Here is a 23,715-nt window from a genome sequence, read left to right on the forward strand (position 1 = left end):
TCTCCTCTCCTCTCCCCTCTCCTCTCCCCTCCATTCCTCCTTTCTCTCTCTCTCTCTCTCTCTCTCTCTCTCTCTCTCTCTCTCTCTCTCTCCTCTCTCCCTCTTCCTTTTCTTTTTCTTTTCTTTCCCTTTTCTTTTCCTTTTCTTTTCCTTTGCCAGACTGTGTCTCTTTATGTAGCTGGGGTTGTCCTGAAACTCACTCTGTAGACCAGGCTGGCTTCATACTCACAGTGATCTCTCTGCTTTGCCTCTGGAATGTTGGGAATAAAGGTGTGCACCACCACCACCCGGCTTGATGTTGTACTTTTTTTTTTTTTTTTTTTTTTTTTTTTTTTTTTTTTTGACTTTTCAGGGTTTTTAATAGTCACACGCAGAGGGCTGGTTCATTTCAGATCCTTCACTGCCAAACCCGGGGGTAGGGACTGCTTCAGCTTCTCTGCCTTTTCCTTGTCTGTGATAACCAGGGTGTAAAGGTACCTGCTGCAGCGAACCTTGAACTTCACATTATCCTTGTTCTTCTTGATCTTGACAGACTTGGCATCCTTCTGCCGGGCTGTCAGCAGAAAGTCCTTGATCTCCTCAATTTTCCGAGGCATGGCGATGCTGGCTCGGCTCTGGCGTCCGCACAGCGACGAGAACCGAAGAGAATGGGAAAAGGATGTTGTACTTCTTAATAAACTTAATAAGTCATCAGCTTGGGCTGGCGAGATGGCTCAGTGGTTGGGAGCGCCGACTGCTCTTCCAGAGGTCCCGAGTTCAAGTCCCGGCAACCACATGGTGGCTCACAACCATGAGCAGCGAAATCTGATGCCCTCTTCTGGAGTGTCTGAAGACAGCTACAGTGTACTTACATATGATAAATAAATAAATAAATATTTTTAAAAAAAAAGTCATCAGCTTATATAAGACCTCCTGGCCTCAGCTACTGCTTTTGTCTTTATCTCTTGTCCCCTTCCTCCCACTTGACACTTTGCCCAGGACCCTTATTCTTTCGGGTTTGGGTCGCTTCAGCTCCAAAATGAGAGATTTTCAAGAATGTTCATATACCTCCTCCTTCCCCTTAATAAAAACTGTGATGTCTTGTTCCTCATCCTCCTCATCCCCTGCCCTCAGCTGCCAGGTTAGACAAAGAGATTGAATAATGTTAGGGCTAGACTGTGAATGGCTTCAGAAGAGATCTGCAGTCTTTGACTCTGTCTATGTCTCTGTATTGGATCCTTTTACCCCTCCTGGTGAATGATGTCCTGAAATACTGGAGCCTTCACCTGCAGTTTTCCCTTTCCTCTTCTCTACTGGACTATTCATGAGGAACATTGATGATGTCCAAATGAAACCTTATATGAAGAAATGTCAAAGGCATGGCGTTCCTTTTTGTCCTTGTTGCCAGCAGCACTTCGGATGACCCCTCAGAGTTTGTGAACACATGAACCACCCGAGTTTGTGCTCTGAGACTAACTCCCCAGACACTGCATCACATGCTTGGGCCAAACTGTCACCCAGTTTCCTCTTAACATGACACCCAGAATTATCTCTTCTTCTATCCCCAATGGCTTGAGTCATGGCTCATGACAGGGAAACACAGAAAGATAAACATTTCCAGGCTAATTTCTACCAATATTTCCTTCCTTAACACTAGTTGATGTGCTTTTTCTGCAGCTACTATTAATAATTGCATATACAAATTATATCAGTGTATGGTGAGGAAGTTGTATGACACGAGCGGCTGGATATTCCTATGCTGAAGAATAAGTATGCTTGCTGGAAGTTCTTTTCTAATCACACATCCATATTCTGAATTATTGTCAGTTTTGTTGTGTTCTAGGTGCTTAAATCTTTTTATGTCTGATATTTGATATTCAGGGTATCCCATCATAATAGAGAAGAAGACGAGATATTCCACTTCCTTCCTTCCTCCCTCCCTTCCTTCCTCCCTCCCTTCCTTCCTTTCTTCCTTCCTTCCTTTCTCTTTCTTCCTTTCTTCCTTTCTTCCTTCCTTCCTTTCCCTTCCTTCCTTCCTTCCTTCCTTCCTTCCCCTTCCCCTTCCTTCTTACCCGTGTTCTCGCGACCGGCCAGGAAGAACGCAACAAACCGGAATCTTCTGCGGCAAAGTTTTATTGCTTACATCTTCAGGAGCCAGAGAGCAAGAGAGCAAGAGCTCTATTGCTTACATCTTTAGGAGCCAGAGCGCAAGAGTGCAAGAGCGAGGGCAAGAGAGAGAAAGAAAGCAAGAAAAAGAACAAGAACAAGAAAGCAAGAGAGAGAATGGCAAAACCCCGTCCCTTTTAAGGAGAATTATCCTCCGCCTAGGACGTATTACTCCCTGATTGGCTGCAGCCCATTGGCCCATTTGTCATCACGGGAAAGGCAGAACACATGGCGGGAAAACTGCCCCTGCACGTGTGCAGATTATGTTTACTACTTAGAACACAGCTGTCAGCGCCATCTTATAATGGCAAATGTGAGGGCGGCTCCTCACAGATCCCCCTTTTCTTTTAATAAGAGCAATAGGCCACCCATATTAATGAGAGTGGAGATAGAGGTCAAATCCCCAGTGTGCAGGTAAAGGAGCCATGTACAGGATTAGCTCTTAGGCTCACAGGCTTTTACCCAGAGCAACCTTGACCTGCTCCCGTGTCGTTTTACCTGGGGAGAAGGACACTTGGACACTCAACCTTCTTGAAAGATGACATGTCTCCCTAGAATAGCCTCATATATGCCGCAGAGCCCTTCTACTGCAGTGCTTAGCCGTGCAACTCTCTCGGGCTGCTGAAGCACACTCACTCTATCCCGTGCAATGAGACTAGCCTCGTGGGGTGCAAGAGCTGAATGGCCAGCGACCTATTGCTTAAGCATAGATATATCAGGGGAAGCACCATGTTCTAGTACTGCAAGTGCCTGGGCAATAACCACCTTGTCTCTCCTAGTTTGGGCCTTAAGCTTACAGACCAACCAAAGAAGCAACACTAATCCACAGCAAAGTGTATCTCCAAATAATCCCACCCATACCCATTCTTTAAAGAAGGAAAATGCTGAGGAGATCCAATTGGGTAATCCTTTGATCAGGGACAGGTCCAAGCGCGTGGAGTTGACCTGAATGATGGCAAGTCTCAATTCCCGAAGGATCTGTTCAAATTCAGCCGTCCAATTCTGTAACATATACTGAGAAAGACTTTTTGACAAATTAGCTGCCCTAGTAAAATTCTCATACTGAATGGAAGTAACGCATAATGAGAGTTCCCCCAAGCTCCTGACAAACCCTGAGCCAGTCTTGTAAACCTTTGTTCTTTCTTGGGGCTATGGCCGCTCTGCACTCCTGTGTGGCTTGCTCATAAATGAGCTATTCTACCAGAGGTGCGGCTTGCTCTGAATCTCCAAAAATACGCTCTGCTGCCTCTGTCATTCTGGCCACAAAATCTGAGAATGACTCCTGAGGTCTCTGGACGATCTTTGTTAGTTGTCGAGTGGCTTCACCTGCTCGGGAGAGCGCCTTCCAGGCCCTAATAGCCTTTTCATCTGATTCAGAACTATTAAGAACTGGCTCCTTGAGCTCATCTAGTGATGAGTATAGTCTCCTTCTCCTAGAGACCTCCGCTAATTGATCTTTTTTCTTTTCTTTCCTTCTAATCTCTCCCCAGGTATTCTTACCTGACCTAAACTTTTCCTCGGGTTCAAGACCCGTGGAAAGGCCTGTATACTTATTTTGTGTACCATATTTCCTCTTTGCTCCTACTCTCTCTCCCCGCTTTACTTCTGATAGATTGCCCTGAATTTCATCCAGAATTTTCAGCCCTGCCTTAACCGCTTGATAACATGTGAAAAGGAACAAAAAGGCTCCTAACACTAGAGAAAGTTCAAGGCCAAACATACCTTGTAAAGCTATTTCCCACTTTACTTCTGATAGACTGTCTTGAATTTCCTTAGAAAGTTCAAGGCCAGACTTACCTTGTAAAGCTATACTTACGGGTACCCTGTTCCCCAGCTGAAGAGTTCTGAATTCACGCAGTTGAATCCTTCTCAACAGTCTGTTTTACGGGAACACTTCATTACCACCGTTCCCCAGCTGAGGAGTTCTGAATCCAGGCTGGATCCTTCTCAACAGTCTGTTTTACGGGAACACTTCATTACCATGACCCGCAGTTCTGGTTCCGGAATGAGGGATCTTCCTTGCGCCGGTGATGGTAACCGTCCCAGGTTTTCTCGTCCCAGGTCTTCTCGTCCCAGGTCTTCTCGTCCCGGGTCTTCTCATCCCGGGTTTCGGCACCAACTCTTACCCGCGTTCTCGCGACCGGCCAGGAAGAACGCAACAAACCAGAATCTTCTGCGGCAAAGTTTTATTGCTTACATCTTCAGGAGCCAGAGAGCAAGAGAGCAAGAGCTCTATTGCTTACATCTTTAGGAGCCAGAGCGCAAGAGTGCAAGAGTGCAAGAGCGAGGGCAAGAGAGAGAAAGAAAGCAAGAAAAAGAACAAGAACAAGAAAACAAGAGAGAGAATGGCAAAACCCCGTCCCTTTTAAGGAGAATTATCCTCCGCCTAGGACGTATTACTCCCTGATTGGCTGCAGCCCATCGGCCCAGTTGTCATCACGGGAAAGGCAGAACACATGGCGGGAAAACTGCCCCTGCACGTGTGCAGATTATGTTTACTACTTAGAACACAGCTGTCAGCGCCATCTTATAATGGCAAATGTGAGGGCGGCTCCTCACACTTCCTTCCTTCCTTCCTTCCTTCCTTCCTTCCTTCCTTCCTTTGAGACAGGGTCTCTCTACATAGCCTTGGATGTCCTGGAATTCACTATGTAAGGATTTTCTTGGTGAGTGATGGATGTGGGAGGGCCTGAGGCACTGAGAGCTGTACTACCCTTGGGTACTTGGTCCTACTTTGTATAAAAAAAAGCAGGCTGGCCTCAAACTCTCAGAGATACACCAGCCTTTGCCTCCAAGTGCTGGGATTAAAGGCCTACATCAGCAAGCCTGGTGTTTGTACCCTTCTTTCGGAGGTAAATATTGCTTCAAGAATTGATACACCATCAAAGGTCAAATGTGCTTGGCATGGTGATACATGCCTTTAATGTAAGGACTCAGGATGCAAAGTCAAACAAGTCTCTATGAGCTCAAGGCTATCCTGGTCTACATAGTGAGCGTTAGGCAAGCCAGGGTTACATAGTAAGACCTTGTCTCCAAAATTAGCATCCCTCTCCCTATAGCTGTGGTAATTAGACGACAAAAACAAAAACAAAACATTCAAACAATTGTAGAGTAAAAGTAAGAATTTGGGGGTAGGTGGTCCCAGTTTGTATGAGAAAGCAGACTGAGCAAACCACAAGGAGTAAACCAGTAAGCAGCACCTCTCTGTGGCCTTTGCTTTTAGTGTTTCCTTCGGTTTCCCTTCATGGTAGACTATTACCTGTAATAAGCCAAATCTACCCTTTCTCCAAGTTGCCTTTGACCATGCTGTTTGTCACAGCAATGGGAATCAAACCAAGGAAGTGAATGAAGTCTGGTGATCTGAGTCCAATAAATGTGGTGGTTTGAATATGCTTGGCCCATGGAGTGGCACTATTAGGTGTGACCTTGTTGGAGTAGGTGTGACCTTGAAGGAAGTGTTCTGCTGTGGGGGTGGACCTTGAGACCCTTGTAGATGCCTGGGAGCCAGTATTCTCTTGTCTACCTTTGGATCAAGATGTAGAACTCTTAGTTCCTTCTCCAGAACCATGTCTGCCTGGATGCTGCCATGCTTCCCATCATGATAACAATGAACTGAACCTCTGAACTGTAAGCCCCCCCCCCAATTAAATGTTTTCTTTTATAAGAGTTGCTTTAGTCACAGTATCTCTTCACAGCAATGGAATCCCTAACTAAGACAGCATTTAATACTTAGGAAAATGCAATAGTTAATGGAGGCTAACTTGACAAATGGGCAATGAAAATTGTACATTATACCTGCACCAAATGATTTCCACATCCTCAGACTTTATCCTTATGCCCACAGACTGTAAGTCCTAATAAACACCATTGCTTTTCTTTCTATGACAGAAATTCCAACACGCTCCCTATTGTGGTAAGTATCATATCTGATACCCTTCCTAATTAGCATTACATTTTAAGCACTTTTAAAATGCCCCATTATGCATTTGTCCAATAGTCCCTGGCAGTTCTGATGTATAATTGCTGTTATGGATTACCTGGTGATGTCATTAAATAGCTAGAGAGACTGAAGCATGTGTAATGGCAATTAGGAAAATGATCAACTATGTCTGGCTGGCAGAAAAGGGAACAGGATGGTGGTTTTGTTTTGGAACTGTGGTGAAAACATGGCTACAAGTAAGTAATCTCGGTGACTATGGAGAATTTGACCCAGTAGCATGGGGCTTGGGGAACTGTGCCGTTTCTGTCACTATTCACAACTGACTGTGCCTGCCAGGTATTCCTAGAATGTCCCAAGGGAGCAAGGGGTCCAGTGCTGAGAGAGATGTAGCCAAGGAAAGCCCTTTATCTACTCCTTTGGAAGACACCCCCAAATCAGAATAACTCTCCCCAGCCTTGTAATCTATTAGGACTCTGCTCAACATTTTCCATGACATGGTATGGCTCCCCCCACCCCCTTCTAGAAACAAGAATGGCTGCCTTATAAGGAGACACTCAAGGTTGCCCGGTATTCTCATAAAGACCACATGAGCTGATCGTTGTCTTCAGCAGGTCTTGTCTGCTGGAGAATTGTTAATGTGTAAGAGTAAGGAACAAGACAAGTTCTCTAAAGGAGCATGATGTAGCTTTGGAATTCTCTGTGAGTGGAGTGGTATTTTTCTATTCCTAACTGGAAAGTTTTAGCTTTCTGGGAGACGCTGAAACATACAAGCAATAATGGATAAAACATAGCTTGTGATCTCCCTCAAGAGAGCGGCTGGCTATGTGCTCCTGGCTTCTGCCTTCCAGCCATTGGAGGGCTTCTGATGGAGGCTGAGGAGGCTGTTGCACACCACACTTGAGGCTCAAGTAGGGTCAAGCAACTGGGTATGCTCTATTCCAAACAGCAGTAAAAAAGTTTGTAGCCAAAGTCCAGGTAGTGAGACAAGTATCCCAGTACCACAGAGCTGATGCCCAAAATTGCACAGCATATAGCTACAAAGACTTTAGGGTCAGCTGAATGTCACAGGTGCTATCAGTGCTGCCTGGAGACCTCACTGGGTTCTCAAGAGAGCCAGTAGGTGTTTTTTTTTTCAACCACAGGACACAGTAAAATCCCTTTGTCATTTTGTTACATAGACAACCCTGACTCCCTTTAAAGAGCCAACTTCTAAGTAGGCTTGTTGCTTATCTTTCTTTCTTTTTGTTTCATTTTGTTTTGTTTTATTGTTTTTTGAGACATGGTCTTACTATGTATCCCTGACTAGCCTAGAATTCACTATGTAGCCCAGGATAGCTCAAACTCACAGAGAGCCTCTGTCTCCCCAGTGCTACCTTACCAATGTCTTAGTATTTTTTGAACTAATTTTTAAGCATTATTTTATTTTATTGTGTGTGCATGTTGTACATGTGTGCAGGCATATTAAACCTCCCCACAAGGTTAAAGGCATACGCCAGCACCATGGCCAGCCTGGGGCTTATCTTTCTTAAATGGCATATCTACACTGTGAAGTGACTGTGGGGGCCAAGGTCATATATATAGTTCATATGGACTCATCCATGTGCTTTTCAAAGTTTTCCTTAAAATAGCTAATTATTATTGTGATTGTGTATAGAGGAGTTTGAATGCCATGGTGCTTGTGTGGCAGACAGAAGACAACATTGTAGAGTCAGTTCTAATCCACCTTTGCCTGGGTTCCAGGGATCAAACCCAGGTCATTAGGTTTGAATCATCCATTTCTCACCTGTGTATCATCTCACCAGCCCTATGCTTTACGTTTGCTTTTAATAATTATTTCCTTTTTTGTGGATGATATTTTGCCAGATGAATGCCTGATGCTTACAGAGAACAGAAGAGGGTGTCAGATCACCTGGGACAGGAGTTACAGGTAGTTATGAGCCACCTTGAGGGTTCTGGGAATTGAAACTGGGTTCTTGTGGTGGTTTGTATATGCTTGACTCAGGGAGTGGCACTATTAGAAAGTATGGCCTTGTTGGATTAGGTGTGGTCTTGTTGGAGGAAGTTGGATGGCCACCAGAAACAGCAGCAGCAGTGGAGCGGAGTCAAAGTGTAGAGGACAGAGCTGGAGAAGTCACCCAAGCCCTTGGGAGGAGTCCAGAAGATCATGTGTGGATCCCAGACACTGGAACGAGAAGCTATAAAGTTGAAGTTGTCTTGGAGACCCCAAGATGTTGGAGATGCCAGGGCTGTGGGATATCTGCTGAGGAAAGCTGCTAACTAGGAATGGAAACAGCCCTAGAGAACACAGTTTGTTGCCGCTGAATGCCAGATCTGTCAACAGCAGTCTACAAGGATGAAAAGAAGTGGAGCTCTGAAGAGTACATTGATATCAGATATGGAGACATGGAGTTTGGAGTTTGCCCAGCTGGTTTTCTGTCTTGCTTTTATTCATTATTTCCTCACCATGACAATTTGGAATGGTAATATATATCCTGCATGATATTAGAGGTATATGATCTGCTTTGATTTTGATTTCTTAAGGGATTACACTTAAGAGATAGCATGAATCTCAGAAGAAACTGAATTTTGGACTTTTAACATTGTTGAGACTGTTATAGACTATGGGACTTTTTACATCAGACTCAATGTATTTCACATTATGATATAGCTCAATATGACCCCTGTAGATTCATGTGTTTGAACAAGCCTATGGGGGCCAGGGAGTGGAATGTGGTGTTTTGAATATGTTTGGCCCAAGAAGTGTAACTATGAGAAGGTGTGGCCATGTTGGAGGAAGTATGTCACTGTGGGTGTAGGCTTTAAGACATTACTCATCTCTGCCTGAAGCCAGTCTGCTCCTGGCTTCCTTTGGGTGAAGATATAGAACTTTCAGCTATTCCAGCATGCTATGCCTGTCTGGATGCCACCATGCTCCCACCTTGATGATAATGGACTGAACCTTTGAATCTGTAAGCCAGCCCCAATTAAATGTTTGCCTTTATTAGAGTTGCCTTGGTCATGGTGTCTCTTCACAGGAGTAAAATCCTAACTAAGACACTTCTCTGAGCAATGAGTGTTCTTAATTGCTCAGGCATCTGTCCAGCCTCTTGTTCCTGTGCTTTAGTATATGTGGGTCAGCCTGAGGATGTAGCTCAGTAGTGGAACACTTGTTTGGTATTTTCATAGCCTAGGCTTGATTCCCTAGCACTGCAGTGGACAGGTGCGTGAGTGTGTGTGTGTGTGTGTGTGTGTGTGTGTGTGTGTGTGTGTGTTGGACTTAGAAATAGATCATGGAAGATCTGGAATGTAATTGTACTTAAAACTTGATCCAGGGCTGGGTAGATGTTTGGCTCTGAGGGTAAGAATTTTTGCTGTGTAAATAAGAAAACTTGAGTTTGAATCCCCAGCAGCCACATCAAAGCTGAGCATGGCTGTATATGCCTGTATTCCTAGGACTGGGAGGTCAGGGGCAGGTGGACTGTGGGATTTTGCTGGCTGGCCAGGCTAGCTGAAAAGTGAGTTTCTGGCTCAGGGAGAGACTTTGTCTCTGAAATAAATTAGAGACCTATGGAAGAAGCCACTCGATGTCTTCCTTTGGCCTCCGCATATGCATGCCCATGCACATCCACACACAATAATAAAAAATAATGTTTCAAAAATTGGTTCAATAAATAATGGGGCTTCTTAGTAAGGTTGTTGAAGGATTGCAGGAAAAAAAAATCTGACATCCATGAGGTGCTCTGCCTGTTTCTTTACTTCAATAAATAATTCATCCTGAATATTAGTTCTCTAGTAAGCATTTCTACTTTTCAGTGGGGAAAACTAACTTCTAAAACCTTTTTATTGATGGCATTATGTATCTCCTGATAGAAGCATGAAAATAACCTATGCATTTTGGTTATTGCCCCAAATAAAACTTCTACAGTCGAGTCTCTAGATACTTCTGGTTACCAACAGCATCTCTGAGCACACCTGAGCATGTTAAATAGTACACGGAAATCAAGCCCAGAATGTGGGCAACTACAGGACTTAAAAGACAGCTTCTCTGGAGACAGTTGGAAAAATCCCAAGCATATAAACAGGAGAAACACCACAATCAGTCTCCTAGATATCTGTCACCCATCTGCACTTATCAGATATGGCCAGTCTTACTTCATATAGGCCTCTGTTTCCAACCCACTGGCTGTCCTGTTACCCCACCCACAAGTATTTCCATGCACATCTTTAAAAGACTCTGAAACCAAAGTAGCACCATCATCCTACTTAGACTGACAACAAATCCTCAATATCAATGTTAAGCAAATCATTTCTGCACTCCTTCAAATCTTCTCTCTCTCTCTCTCTCTCTCTCTCTCTCTCTCTCTCTTTCTCTCCTTTCTTCTTTCTTTCTCTCTTTCTTTGGAGACAGGGTTTCTCTGTTTCTTTCTCTCTTTCTTTGGAGACAGGGTTTCTCTGTGTAGCCTGGCTATCTTAGAACTCACTATGTAGGTCAGGCTGGCCTTGAACTCATAGAGTTCCTCCAGCTTCTGCCTCACAAGTGTTGGGATTAAAGATGTGTCACCAGCCTGGCTCTTTCTTCTGTTCTAGTTGCATTGTATCTAGTTACATTGTAGCTAGTTGTATTGTATCTAGTTGTAGCGGTTCCAGATACAATGAGGACATGGATTGGTTGTTCTCTTTCCAACTCCTCCTTCCACTGAAACCTTCCACCTGCTTCTTTGTAGTTTTCTTGGAATTTATTGGTTGAAGAAACTAGGTCTGACTCTTTGTGTTTTTACATTTGGAACTTTCCAGGTTTGTCCCTCTGCTTTCTGTAATACGGAACCTTTTCTTCTGGATTGCATCACGATAATCAGCTTGATTAGATTCCTCGATACCTTTTGGGCAACAAGCCATACTGGTGGTGGTGTGTACTTTCAATAGGAGGCAGAGAGTGCCCAGGTCTGTCTACCTGACTCTCTCTTAAGTTATTATGTTAGTTTATAAAATAATTTTTTTTTCTTGGCTTAAGTTTATTTGTAAAAACAGCATAGGACACTGGTCATCTGTAAATAGTGTGTGGGTAGCTGTGTCACAGCAGTTCATCTGTCTTCACACTGGTAGGAGCCTTTTCTATGGTGCCTTCACAGGGGCCTGGGCACCCTTGGGAGCCTGGGCTGGAGCTGAAGCCTGGGCCTTAGCTGGAGGTTTGGCCTCTGCCTTGTTTGAACCTTAGGTTTTGATTAGCAGAGCCTTTGACTCTTGGCCATGTAGCTTCGAATCCACTTCCCAAGCTTGGGGTGAGCGATGAAAGCAAGATGGCTGAGTTTGCACCTAGGGCCCTTTGACATCTTGGGCTTGATGGCCTGAGGCCTCACAAGGGCCTTGATGGCCTCTGCTCATGCACTCACTGCCAAAATAATGGTTTTATTAGCTATTTCACAATATATCATTGTGCCTTGCTCATATGCATCATATCCCTCTCTACCACCCACCCCAAGACCCATCATTCCTGTACCCTGGCTCATTGCATAGCTCATTTCCTGTAGCTCAGTCCCCAGCCAGGATGTGGAGAGGCGTTATAGCTAACACCAGTGTCTGGTTCCACACACATCTTCTGAGCATCTCTTCACTGTCTTCAGATAGTAACCTAGTAGTGAAATATGGAAAGAATTGGCCAGAAAGGCACTGCATACTGAAACCTCTCTCCTTGGAGTACTGGTGTGCTAGCCACTGCTTGTGGTCATAGGACAACAGTCCATGCAGAGAGTAACAGGCTGTGGGTGAGGGGGACTGCAGGGACACCACCACTCTGAAAAGGAAAGTTTCAACCACAGACCTGGTAACAGGTTGTTTCCTGCAGTTTTAGCAGAGCCCCTTGTTTACCAGATTCTTGGGTTCTGTGACCTTTGAGTCAGCAAAGCGCTAAGGATTAACAGAGGAACTAGAAATTAGCCAGCACTGTTAAATCTCTCAGATGAACTAAAAACTCACATTTTGCCCTCTGGAAAGTTATGAAAGGTCTTCCGGCCGCCATTTGCACCCAGGAGCTGGGACTGTTCCACAGCCCTTTGTGCATGGGTCCTTCCAGCTGGTCTCCAGGGTGTGCTCTGACTTCTGGGCTCAGAGTGACTATCTAAGGCAGGACCAGCCAGGAGTGCACAAAGTGCGAGAATGGTGGAGCAGGGACAAGGTCCTTCCAGTGTCCAACTGCGTGTAGGAGTTGGGGCTATTCTGCAGCCCTCTGTGTAAGTGTCCTGCCAGGGGAGAACTAGTCTCCCAGGAGTGCTGACAGAGGCTTACAGGCCCACAGGAAGGACAAGCTCAATCCAGAGACAGCAAGACCAACTAACACCAGACATAACCAGATGGCAAAAGGCAAGCACAAGAAACTTACAAAAAGATACTACATGGCATCATCAGAACCAAGTTCTCTCACAACAGCAAGTCCTGGATACCCCAACACACCAGAAAAGCAAGATTTGGATATAAAATCACATCTCATGATGCTGATAGAGGACTTTAAGAATGACATAAATAACTCCCGTAAAGAAATACAGAACACAGGTAAACAGGTAGAAGCCCTTAAAGAGGAAACACAAAAATTCCTTAAAGAATTACAGGAAAACATGATCAAACAGGTGAAGGAATTGAACAAAACCACCTACAATCCAAAAATGGAAGTAGAAACAATAAAGAAATTACAAAGGGAGACAACTTTGGAGATAGAAAACCTAGGAAAGAAATCAGGAGTCATAGATGCAAGCATCATCAACAGAATACAAGAGATAGAAGAGAGAATTTCAGGTGCAGAAGATACCAAAGAAAACATTGACACAACAGTCAAAGAAAGTGCAAAATGCAAAAACCTCCTAACTCCAAACACCCAGGAAATCCTGGACACAATGAGAAGAACAAACCTAAGGATAATAGTTATAGAAGAGAATGAAGATTCCCAACTTAAAGGGCCAGTAAATATCTTCAACAAAATTATAGAAGAAAACTTCCCTAACCTAAAGAAAGAAATGCCCATAAACATACAAGGAGCCTACAGAACTCCAAAGAGATTGGACTAGAAAAGAAATTCCTCCCGACACATAATAATCAGAACAAAAAATGCACTAAATAAAGATAGACTATTAAAAGCTGTAAGGGAAAAAGGTCAAGTAACATACAAAGGCGGGCCTATCAGAATTATACATGACTTCTCCCCAGAGACTATGAAAGCCAGAAGATCCTGGGCAGATGTCATATAGACCCTAAGAGATCATAAAGGCCAGCCCAGACTAATATACCCAGCAAAATCTCAATTATCATAAATGGCAAAACCAAGATATTCCATGACAAAAACAAATTTACACAATATTTTTCCACAAATCCAGACCTTCAAAGGAAAATAAATGGAAAACTCCAACAAAAGAAGGGAAAGTACACCCTAGAAATAGCAAGAAAATAATCTTAATAAACCGAAAAGAAGATAGCCACATAAACATAATTACACCGCTAACAACAAAAATAACAGGAAGCAACAATTACTTTTCCTTAATATCTCTTAATATCTATGAACTAAATTCCCCAATAGAAAGATATAGACTAACAGCCTGGATATGTAAACAGGACCCAACATTTTGCTGCATACAGGAAACCCACCTCAGTGACAAAGACAAACACTACCTCAGAGTAAAAGGCTGGAAAACAGTTTTCCAAGCAAATGGTCCCAAGAAACAAGCTGGAGTAGTCATTCTAATATCGAATAAAATGGACTTTCAACCAAAAGTTATCAAAAAAGACAAGAAGGGGCACTTCATTCTCATCAAAGGCAAAATCTACCAAGATGAACTCTCAGTTCTGAACATCTATGCTCCAAATGTAAGGGCACCCACATTCATAAAAGAAACTTTGCTGAAGCTCAAAGCACACATTGCGCCTCACACAATGACAGTGGGAGACTTCAACACCCCACTCTCATCAATGGGCAGATCATGGAATCAGAAACTAAATAGATACACAGAGAAATTAACAGAAGTGATGGACCAAATGGACTTAACAGATATCTATAGAACATTTTACCCTAAAACAAAAGAATATACTTTCTTCTTAGCACCTCACAGTACCTTCTTCAAAACTGGCCATATAATAGGTCACAAAACAGGCCTCAACAGATATAAGAAGATTGAAATAATCCCATGCATCCTATCAGATTATCACTGACTAAGGCTGATCTTCAATAACAACATAAATAAGAGAAAGCCCACACACATGTGGAAGATGAAGAACACTCTACTCAATGATAACTTGGTCAAGGAAGAATAAAAAAAGAAATTAAAGACTTTTTAGAATTTAAGAAGGCACAACATACCCAAATTTATGGGACATAATGAAAACAGTGCTAAGAGGAAAACTCATAGCTCTGAGTGCCTCCCAAAAAGAAACTGGAGAGAGCATACACTAGCAGCTTAACAGCACACCCGAAAGGCTCTAGAACAAAAGGAAGCAAATTCACCCAAGAGGAGTAGACGGCAGGAAATAATCAAACTCAGGACTGAAATCAACCAAGTAGAAACAAAAAGAACTATACAAAGAGTCAACCAAACCAGGAGTTGGGGTTTTGTTGTTGTTTGTTTGTTTGTTTGTTTGTGTTTGTTTGTTTGTTTGAGAAAATCAACAAGATAGATTAAACCCTTAGCCAGACTAACTAGAGGGCACAGGGACAGTATCCTAATTAACAAAATCAGAAATGAAAAGGGAGACATAACAGAACCCGAGGAAATCCAAAGCATCATCAGATCCTACTACAAAAGGCTATACTCAATAAAACTGGAAAACCTGGACGAAATGGACAAATTTCTAGACAGATACCAGGTACCAAAGTTAAATCAGGATTAGATTAATGATCTAAATAGTCCCATATCCCCTAAAGAAATAGAAGCAGGACCAGATGGGTTTAGTACAGAGTTCTATCAGACCTTCAAAGAAGACCTAATACCAATACTATTCAAACTATTCCAAAAAATAGAAGCAGATGGAACACTACCCAATTCATTCTATGAAGCCACAATTATTCTGATACCTAAGCCATACAAAGACCCAACAAAGAAAGAGAACTTCTGACCAATTTCCCTTATGAACGTCGATGCAAAAATACTCAATAAAATTCTTGCAAATTGAATCCAAGAACACATCAAAACGATCATCCATCATGATCAAGTAGGCTTCATCACAGTGATGCAGGGATGGTTCAATATATGGAAATCCATCAATGTAATCCACTATATAAACAAACTCAAAGAAAGAAAACACATGATCATTTCATTAGATGCTGAGAAAGCATTTGACAAAATCCAACACCCCTTCATGATAAAAGTCTTGGAAAGATTCAGGAATTCAAGGCCCATACATAAACATAGTAAAAGCAATATACAGCAAAGCAGTAGCCAACATCAAACTAAATGGAGAGAAACTTGAAGCAATCCCATTAAAATCAGGGACTAGACAAAACTGTCGACTCTCTCTCTACCTGTTCAATAGAGTACTTGAAGTCCTAGCCAGAGCAATTAGACAATGAAAGGAGGTCAAAGGGATACAAATTGGAAAAGAAGTCAAAATATTATTATTTGCAGATGATATGATAGTATATATAAGTGACCCACAAACTTCCACCAGAGAACTCTTAAACCTGATACACAACTTCAGCAAAGTGGCTGGATATAAAATTAACTCAAATAAATCAGTGGCCTTCCTATACTCAAAGGATAAACAGGTTGAGAAAGAAAATAGAGAAACAACACCTTTCACAATAGTCACACATAATATAAAATATCTTGGTGTGACTCTGACTAAGCAAGGGAAAGATCTGTATGACAAGAACTTCAAGTCTCTGAAGAAAGAAACTGAAGAAAATCTCAGAAGATGGGAAGATCTCCCATGCTCATGGATTGGCAGGATTAATATAGTAAAAATGGCCATATTACTGAAAGCAATCTACAGTGCAATCCCTATTAAAGTTCCAAATCAATTCTTCATAGAGTTAGGAAGAGCAATTTGCAAATTTATTTGGAATAACAAACAAACAAAAAACCCAGGACAGCAGACACTATTCTCAACAATAAAAGAACTTCTGGGGGAAATCACCATGCCTGACCTCAAGCTGTACTACTGAGCAATTTTGATAAAAACTGCATGGTATTTGTACAGTGACAGGCATGGAATAGAATTGAAGACCCAGAAATGAACCCACACACCTATGGTCACTTGATCTTTGACAAAGGAGCTAAAACCATCCAGTTGAAAAAAGTCAGCATTTTCAACAAATGGTGCTGGCACAACTGGCGGTTATCATGTAGACGGATGAGAATTGATCCATTCTTATCTCCTTGTACAGAGCTCAAGTCTAAGTGGATCAAGAACCTCCACATAAAACTAATTACACTGAAACTTATAGAGGAGAAAGTGGGCACAGGAGAAAATTTCCTGAACAGATGCTCTAAGATCAAGAATTGACCAACAGGATCTCATAAAATTGCAAAGCTTCTGAAGGCAAAAGTCACTGTCAATAAGACAAAATGGCAACCAACAGATTGGGAAAGGATCTTTATCAATCCTCCATCTGATAGAGGGCTAATATCCAGTATATACAAAGAACTAAAGAAGTTAGATTCCAGAGAACCAAATAACCCTATTAAAATGGGGTACAGAGCTAAACAAAGAATTCTCAACTGAGGAATACCGAATGGCTGAAAAGCACCTAAAGAAATGTTCGACATCCTTAGTCATCAGGGAAATGCAAATCAAAACAATCCTGAAATTTCACCTTACACCAGTCAGAATGGCTAAGATCAAAAATTCAGGTGACAGCAGATGCTGGTGAGGATGTGGAGAAAGAGGAACACTCCACCATTGCTGGTGGGATTGCAAGTCTGGTACAACCACTCTGGAAATCAGTTTGGCAGTTCCTCAGAAAATTGGACATAGTACTGCCTGAGGACCCAGCTATACCACTCCTGGGCATATACCCAGAAGATGTTCCAACCGGTAATAAGGACACATGCTCCACTATGTTCATAGCAGCCTTATTTATAATAGCCAGAAGCTGGAAAGAACACAGATGTCTCTCAACAGAGGAATGGATAAAGAAAATGTGGTACATTTACACAATGGAGTACTACTCAGCTATTAAAAACGATGACTCCATGAAATTCTTAGGCAAATGGATGGAACTAGAAAATATCATCCTGAGTGAGGTAACCCAATCACAAAAGAACATACATGGTATGCACTCACTAATAAGTAGATATTAGCCAAGAAGTTTGGAATACCCAAGATACAGTTCATACACCACATGAAGCTCAAGAAGAAGGAAGATCAAAGTGTAGATCAAAGTGTACTTTGGTCCTTCTTAGAAGGGGGATCAAAATACCCATGGAAGGAGATACAGAGACAAAGTGTGGAGCAGAGACTGAAGGAATGGCCATCCAGAGACTGTCCTACCTGGGGATCCATCCCATATACAGTTACTAAACCCAGACACTATTGTGGATGCCAACAAATGCTTGCTGACAGGAGCCTGATAGAGCTGTTTCCTGAGAGGCTCTGCCAGTACCTGATAAATACAGAGGTGGATGCTCACAGCCATCCATTGCACTGAGCACAGGGTCCCCAATGGAGGAGCTTGAGAAAGGACCCAAGGAGCTGAAGGGGTTTGGAAACCCATAGAAGGAACAACAACTAATCAATATCTCCAGAGCTCCCTGGGACTAAACCACCAACCAAAGAGTACACATGGAGGGACCCATGGCTCCAGCCACATATGTAGCAGAGGATGGCCTTGTGGGACATCAATGAGAGGAGAGGAGAGGCCCTTGGTCCTGTGAAGGCTTGATGTAGGGTAATACCAGGACAGGAAAGCAGGAGTGGGTGGGTTAGTGAGCAGGGAGAGGGTGGATGGGATAGGGGGCTTTTGGAGGGGAAACGAGAAAAGGGGATTGCATTTGAAATGTAAATAAAGAAAATATCTAATAAAAAAGTTATGAGAGGGAAAATTTTTTACTTTTTGAATTATCCTTTTTGTTTTGTTTTTTAAGAAAGGGTTTCTATGTGTAGTCTTACTCTGTAGACCAGGCTGGCCTTGAACTCACAGTTATCTGCCTGCCTCTGCCTCCTGAGTGCTGGGATTTAAGATGTACACCACCACTACCTGGCTGAATCCCTCCCCACCCCCCAGCTAACAGTATTGCATTTGTTAAAATGAACACACCACACACACACACCTCTTTGATCTCAGAAATGTCTAAAAGAGATCCTATCTGACAGAGATAAAAGTTGAGAAGCAAATCTGTCCTTCTGTTAGCTCCAGATATATCTGGCCGTGCTGGGAGGAGGAGCCTGCCTGGAGCCAGGGATATCTGGTGCTAACTGTTCGGAGTGTGGATTTGTTTGAGCAATGTGTTCTATTTGCAGTCTGGAAAAAGCTCAGCTAGAACACAGACCAAAACAAAACTAAACAATATAGATGAGATTAAAAGTAATTTCAATAAAATAGCACTGTTTAAACTCTGCTTTAATGCTCACCTTTTCCTTTAGCGGTGTGTCCTGGGAGATAGGATGGTTAATTATTTATGATGGGCATTAAGCATGAGCTGCTGGTAAGGCATTGCTTAGAGACTGTAGAGAACGTGCCAAGGAAAGAAAACTCACCTCTTATTAGAAAATCAGCGTTGAGACTATATCATCGGTTACTCTTACCAGTTTGTTTGGGACTTAGCTCTGGGAAGCCCAAGGAGCTGAGGTTTAATCTTTTGTGAAACTCATTCTCTTAAGCTGCTGCCTGGTTTTGGCCTGGTTGGCCTCATAGATTTTTCAAGATTTTCTTTTTCTTTTCTTTTTCGAGACAAAGTCTTGCCAGGTAGCCATGGCTGGCCTGGGAGACCAGGCTGGCCTTGAACTCATAGAGGTCTAGTTTTGTCTTCCTTCTTAAGTGTTGGGATTAAAGGTGTGTACTCTCATTTTACCTTGGATATAGTACTGGAGACTGGAGTGGACAGTAGTCTCCCTCCCTTCTCCCACCAAGCCCCTTTCTCCTTCTTCTCCTCCTCTCCCTGTTTCTTGCTTATCTTTCAGTTTAAGCAGTATACAATGTTGTAGGGAGTCGAGGTAGCCCTGAGTGAAAGCGTATTGTTTGACATGGGTATATCTGAATACCTCAGACCTACAGAAATGGCCAAGCCTTCTTCTGGTTGGAGTTCGAATACTGGCCATATGTGCTAAAGTTAGCAACTGCAAATTCTCACATGTTCACAGCCTCAGACTGGTGCCTACAGAGACCTGCTAACCAAGACTAGCTGACTCTTCCCGCCCTGTGCTGCACAGGATAAATGCACTGAGGTTTCAGGTTGTTGAAGGGTTGGTGTCACCCTGCCAGAGTGGGCAGGACCCACCTAACCCTGGCTTTCCTGTATAGATGACTGTTGTCTATCATTCCTTCTTCTCTCTCTCTCTCTCTCTCTTTAGGTTTTTTAGGTTTTAGGTTTTTCGAGACATTTACATTTGCAGAATGTAAAGGGGAGACATGTAATGAAGGCATTTGTCTTATCAATCATGAGCCTGCATGCTCAGGATTTGAAGTGACTTCTCTTTGAGCAAAAACAAAAGGTAGAATTCCTGCCGGAGTTTCCTAAATATATATTCCCCATAACAGCCCAGGGCTGAGGGGAAAGTTGTTACCAAGGCAATGGTTTGAAGACTGTGAGGCTGGCTCTCCTCTCTGAATTCAGGCTATGGGGTGGGGTTGGAGTTCTTTTGCAGCCAGGGAGTGATTAGAGGGCTTCTGCATGTATCTGCATATTTCCTCAAATGTGATCCACAGGCCACAGTGCAATTAAAGCGCAAAGCACCAAGTTTAGTTTTTGAATGCAGAGAGGATCTGGGCCTGACTTGCATATTAAAGGCATCCATGAGCACAGACTGTCAATCCATCATCTGTTTACCTGTCATACACTTCCAGGGTGATCTTACCTCTAATTATTTTAAAGACAAGATCACACGTCTAGGACTTAGAATATAATTACTAAGAACTTACTAGTAACTCAAAGAGCAAGACTCCAACCCGGAAACATACCTCACGCAACCATATTTTTGCCAGCTTGTAGTTTACACTCCTGTTATCTGTGGCACTCTTCTCCCGTGGAGTGCCACTTATACATGGCTGCCCAGCCTGCTTGAGACAACAGGCCCCTGGAACAAGAGTTAGCATATAAAGTGCGGTGGTCGGGGCAACGATCTTCTCCCCAGGGCTCCCTTTTATCAACCAACCCTGGCCACAGAATAGAGCCCACTGTTTTATGTTTCAATCGTACCATATGGCACGACGTGAGTGTGCTTTAATGACTTATTAGCATATTCCTCCAACGAGGCTTTCCTAGTTACACCAGCCTGACAAAATCTGAATTTCAAAATATTTGCAGCAAATGTCCTACAGTGAGCCAGGCTTGGTTGTTCACGCGCTCATTCATCTTTCTCATGCCGATGGCTACGGAAGCCATCGGGTCAGCCAGTCCTCTCTCACCCTGGACCTAAACACTTTCTGGAATGTCCACACTATTATTTAGGTGCTTCGGGTCCCTGTGGCATGGGGATTCCCCACTCTGCTTAGATCCTGGGTTTTTAACTAATACTTCCCCTGCCTTCTGAGACCTTGATCTTCTTTTGTGGGGAATGAGACTCCTCTGGCTGCTTGCCTCATTAAAAAGGCTGGGAGCATTTGGGACAGAACCAGGCACCAGATCAAGTTTGGGGCTCAGGGTTTCTCACTGTGGCTTTGCTAGGGGACAAAAGCCCCAGGGTGGGTCGTGTTTCCACTGTGACCGCTCTAATGAACATGGGCTGTGTGGGGAGGGAGGTGCGCAGAGCAAAGCCACCATATTCCCTACAGAGGACCTGGCTGGCCTCTGTCTACTGCCCATGCCTCAGCATCTGCTTTTGCTGTTTAGATACAGGAGAATGTGTCTCTCTTTCTTGTTTTCCCAAGTCAGTTCTCGGTACCTCTGGTGAGTCAGGATGATGCCGGTGGAGGCTGCCAGAGACCACCTGAGACAAAGTGACTGTCCCAGTGACCCCCAAAGTCAGCCTGCTGCTTTTTCTTTCTGGATAACTGCAGTAACATGAGGGTGTGACTATTGATTTTAATTAAAAAGAAAAAGCTTCCAACTTTATGGCACACACGGTCACAGATGCCTTCTAGATTATTCTCATTAGAGGTAGCCATTGATACCATTACTTTGAATGAGCTGTGATCAATTGCCTGATGGATAGTTTTTTTTTTTTTAGGGGGAGAGTTGTTGTTTCTGGTAAGAAAAGAGACAGACTTAGCTAAGCAGAGTCTTGTCTTTATTTCTACTTCCTTCTTGTGTGTCACGTCCATGAGATGGCTGGATGGATATACGACAGTGGTCTTGTCCTCACGAGATGAACAAAAACATAAAAGCTGATAAAAGAAACTAAAACAAGTAGCCAGGTATGGTAGCACAAACCTGTAGTCTAGCACTGGAGAATCTGAGGCAGGAGGACTGCAAGTTTGAGAACAGAGGCCATATAAAGAAACAAATAGAAGAAAGAAAGCTAACAGGAAATGAAACAATAAACCACACATGCTGAAGGCACAGTAGGGCTGGGGATGCAACTCAGCTGGCAGAGAGTGTGCCTGTCATGCACAAAGCCCTGGGCTCAGTTCCCAGCACTGTATAACCTCTGCGTGGTGGCACAGTCTGGAGGCAGAAAGATCAAGAGTCATCCTAACTACAAAGTGAGGTTCACGTCAGCCTGGGGCTATGTAAGACCTTCACCCCTCCAAAAACGGGAGCGGAACTATTACTTGAATTTTTCCAAAATATTCTTTTTTTCTGAAATTAGGAGACAGAAGCCAGAGAGGCTGAGACACCGGCCCAAGATGAACTGAGGAAGTCCTCTGCTTTCAAATCCTGTGCTTCATGCGTACTATCACTGTGACCCCGCCCCCGCCAGAATGAATAGGGTTAAGGCTAAGGGGTGCTATATGAGTGGGTGCTTAATCTGAGTCTCCCTCCCTGCCCCCCACAGTGAGGGTGTGGTCAGCAGACAGTCCTCCACGCGTCAGAAGAGGCCCTTTACTGGAGGCTGACTTGGCTGGTGCCTTGATCTCAGACTTCCAGCTCCTGGTTCTGTTAGAAATAAGTTTCCTAGAGCACATAAACCAAACAGTATTAAATTATGCCAATTATTATAGCTAGGCATGGTGACATACACCTGCAAGGTAACCCCAAAGGCAGGGCAGGGTGATCTGGAGTCACAGAGTGAGTTTGTTTCAAAACAATACAATAAACAATAAACCATAAACAATGAACACATTATATCGATGGCAAATTCTTTCTGCTCGGCTACATCTCTAACCAGTGTTTCTGTCTGCTGCTTACGTCGACATAGCAGAGCAGGACAAGCAGGCACAGCTGCTGTGTGCCTCTGGCTGGGGGAAGAAACGGACTCTCAGAAAGATAAAGTGCTTTCAAAGCCACAGAGCTAATAAATGTCGCCCTCCCTTTCTTCAAGAGGTGATTGAGCAGCCCGTGGCCAGTGTGTGGTCACTCCTGTTAATAACCTCAGAGGAGATTATCTCAACTTCTAAACCGGTAACAATGATGCTTCAGGACAGGAGCTGGCAAGCTTCTCCTGGAATGAGCTGGACGGCATGTAGTTCAGGCTTTCTGGGCCACTTGACTGCTGTTGTAGCTGCCCAGCTCTGGGGCTGTAAGTGCATCCATGAGCAGTATCTGGCTGGACATGCAGGCATGAGCTCTGACGAAGCCACATCTGCAAGGTCAGGTGACTCACAGCATTTGGTCCATAACCTCAGACCACAGTTTGCCAACAGCTGTTTAAAACCGTGAAGCTACGGTGCTGTTGGAATGAATTGCAGTGGGTTTGACTTCTACTGCATGACTGTGGGTAAGTCCTATGGTGCTTCCAAATTCTGCTGCAAGGCTTCAGGGGAATTTCAAGTTAGAATGGTTCCCCCTACCTGTGCCAGCCCACCAGGCTCTCTGTCAGTGGTGACTGGGAGCTCTGAGGAGAGAAAGAGCTTATGCAGAAAGAGTTTGGTGCTGGCAGAATTTGATGCATAGTTCAGGGCACTTTACCCAGCAGAACATCCCTGGCTTAATGACTAGAGTCAGTTGAAGCTCATATGGGCCCTGGCAGGGAAGACCCTATCTCCTCTCACTGGGATCCCCCCATTCTAATCACTTAGGAGATTGGGGGGAAAAGTGCCAGGCTCCCTGTGTGGAGAGCTTGACTTTGAACCCAGATCTTCCATGACAGAGCTGTTTCTCTGCAGCAGAGAGGGGCACTGAGAGTTGAGGTCTGGCCGACCAGTTTTCAAACTGAAAATGACCTTGCCCCTGTCTTCCAGCCAGCTTCTGTTTTCTGAACATAATATTTAATTCTTCAAGAGATCATTCATGCAGATTTTGGCTTCTGAGAAATGTTTTCATTTATTATATGTATGCGAGAGTTTTGCCTGTACATGTATGTGCCTGATGCCCGAGGAGGTCAGAAGAAAGCATTGAATCCACCGGCACTGAAGTTAAGGGTGACTGGAGCCTCTATGTGGGTGCTGGGAGCTGAAC

The 23,715-nt window shown here is 43.7% G+C and overlaps 1 pseudogene, besides 1 other annotated feature; it reads right to left on the bottom strand.

Moving 5' to 3' along the window:
- Gm8129 (predicted pseudogene 8129) lies at positions 344-657 on the bottom strand (annotated as a pseudogene).
- Positions 18,818-21,878: an enhancer, noted in NCBI's record as "VISTA enhancer mm1524". NCBI's record gives its function as "enhancer in: midbrain (mesencephalon)[4/6]" and the evidence as "EXISTENCE:transgenic organism evidence [ECO:0001131][PMID:17130149]".

Source organism: Mus musculus, chromosome 6 (genome assembly GCF_000001635.26).
Source record: "Mus musculus strain C57BL/6J chromosome 6, GRCm38.p6 C57BL/6J".
NCBI lineage: Eukaryota > Metazoa > Chordata > Mammalia > Rodentia > Muridae > Mus > Mus musculus.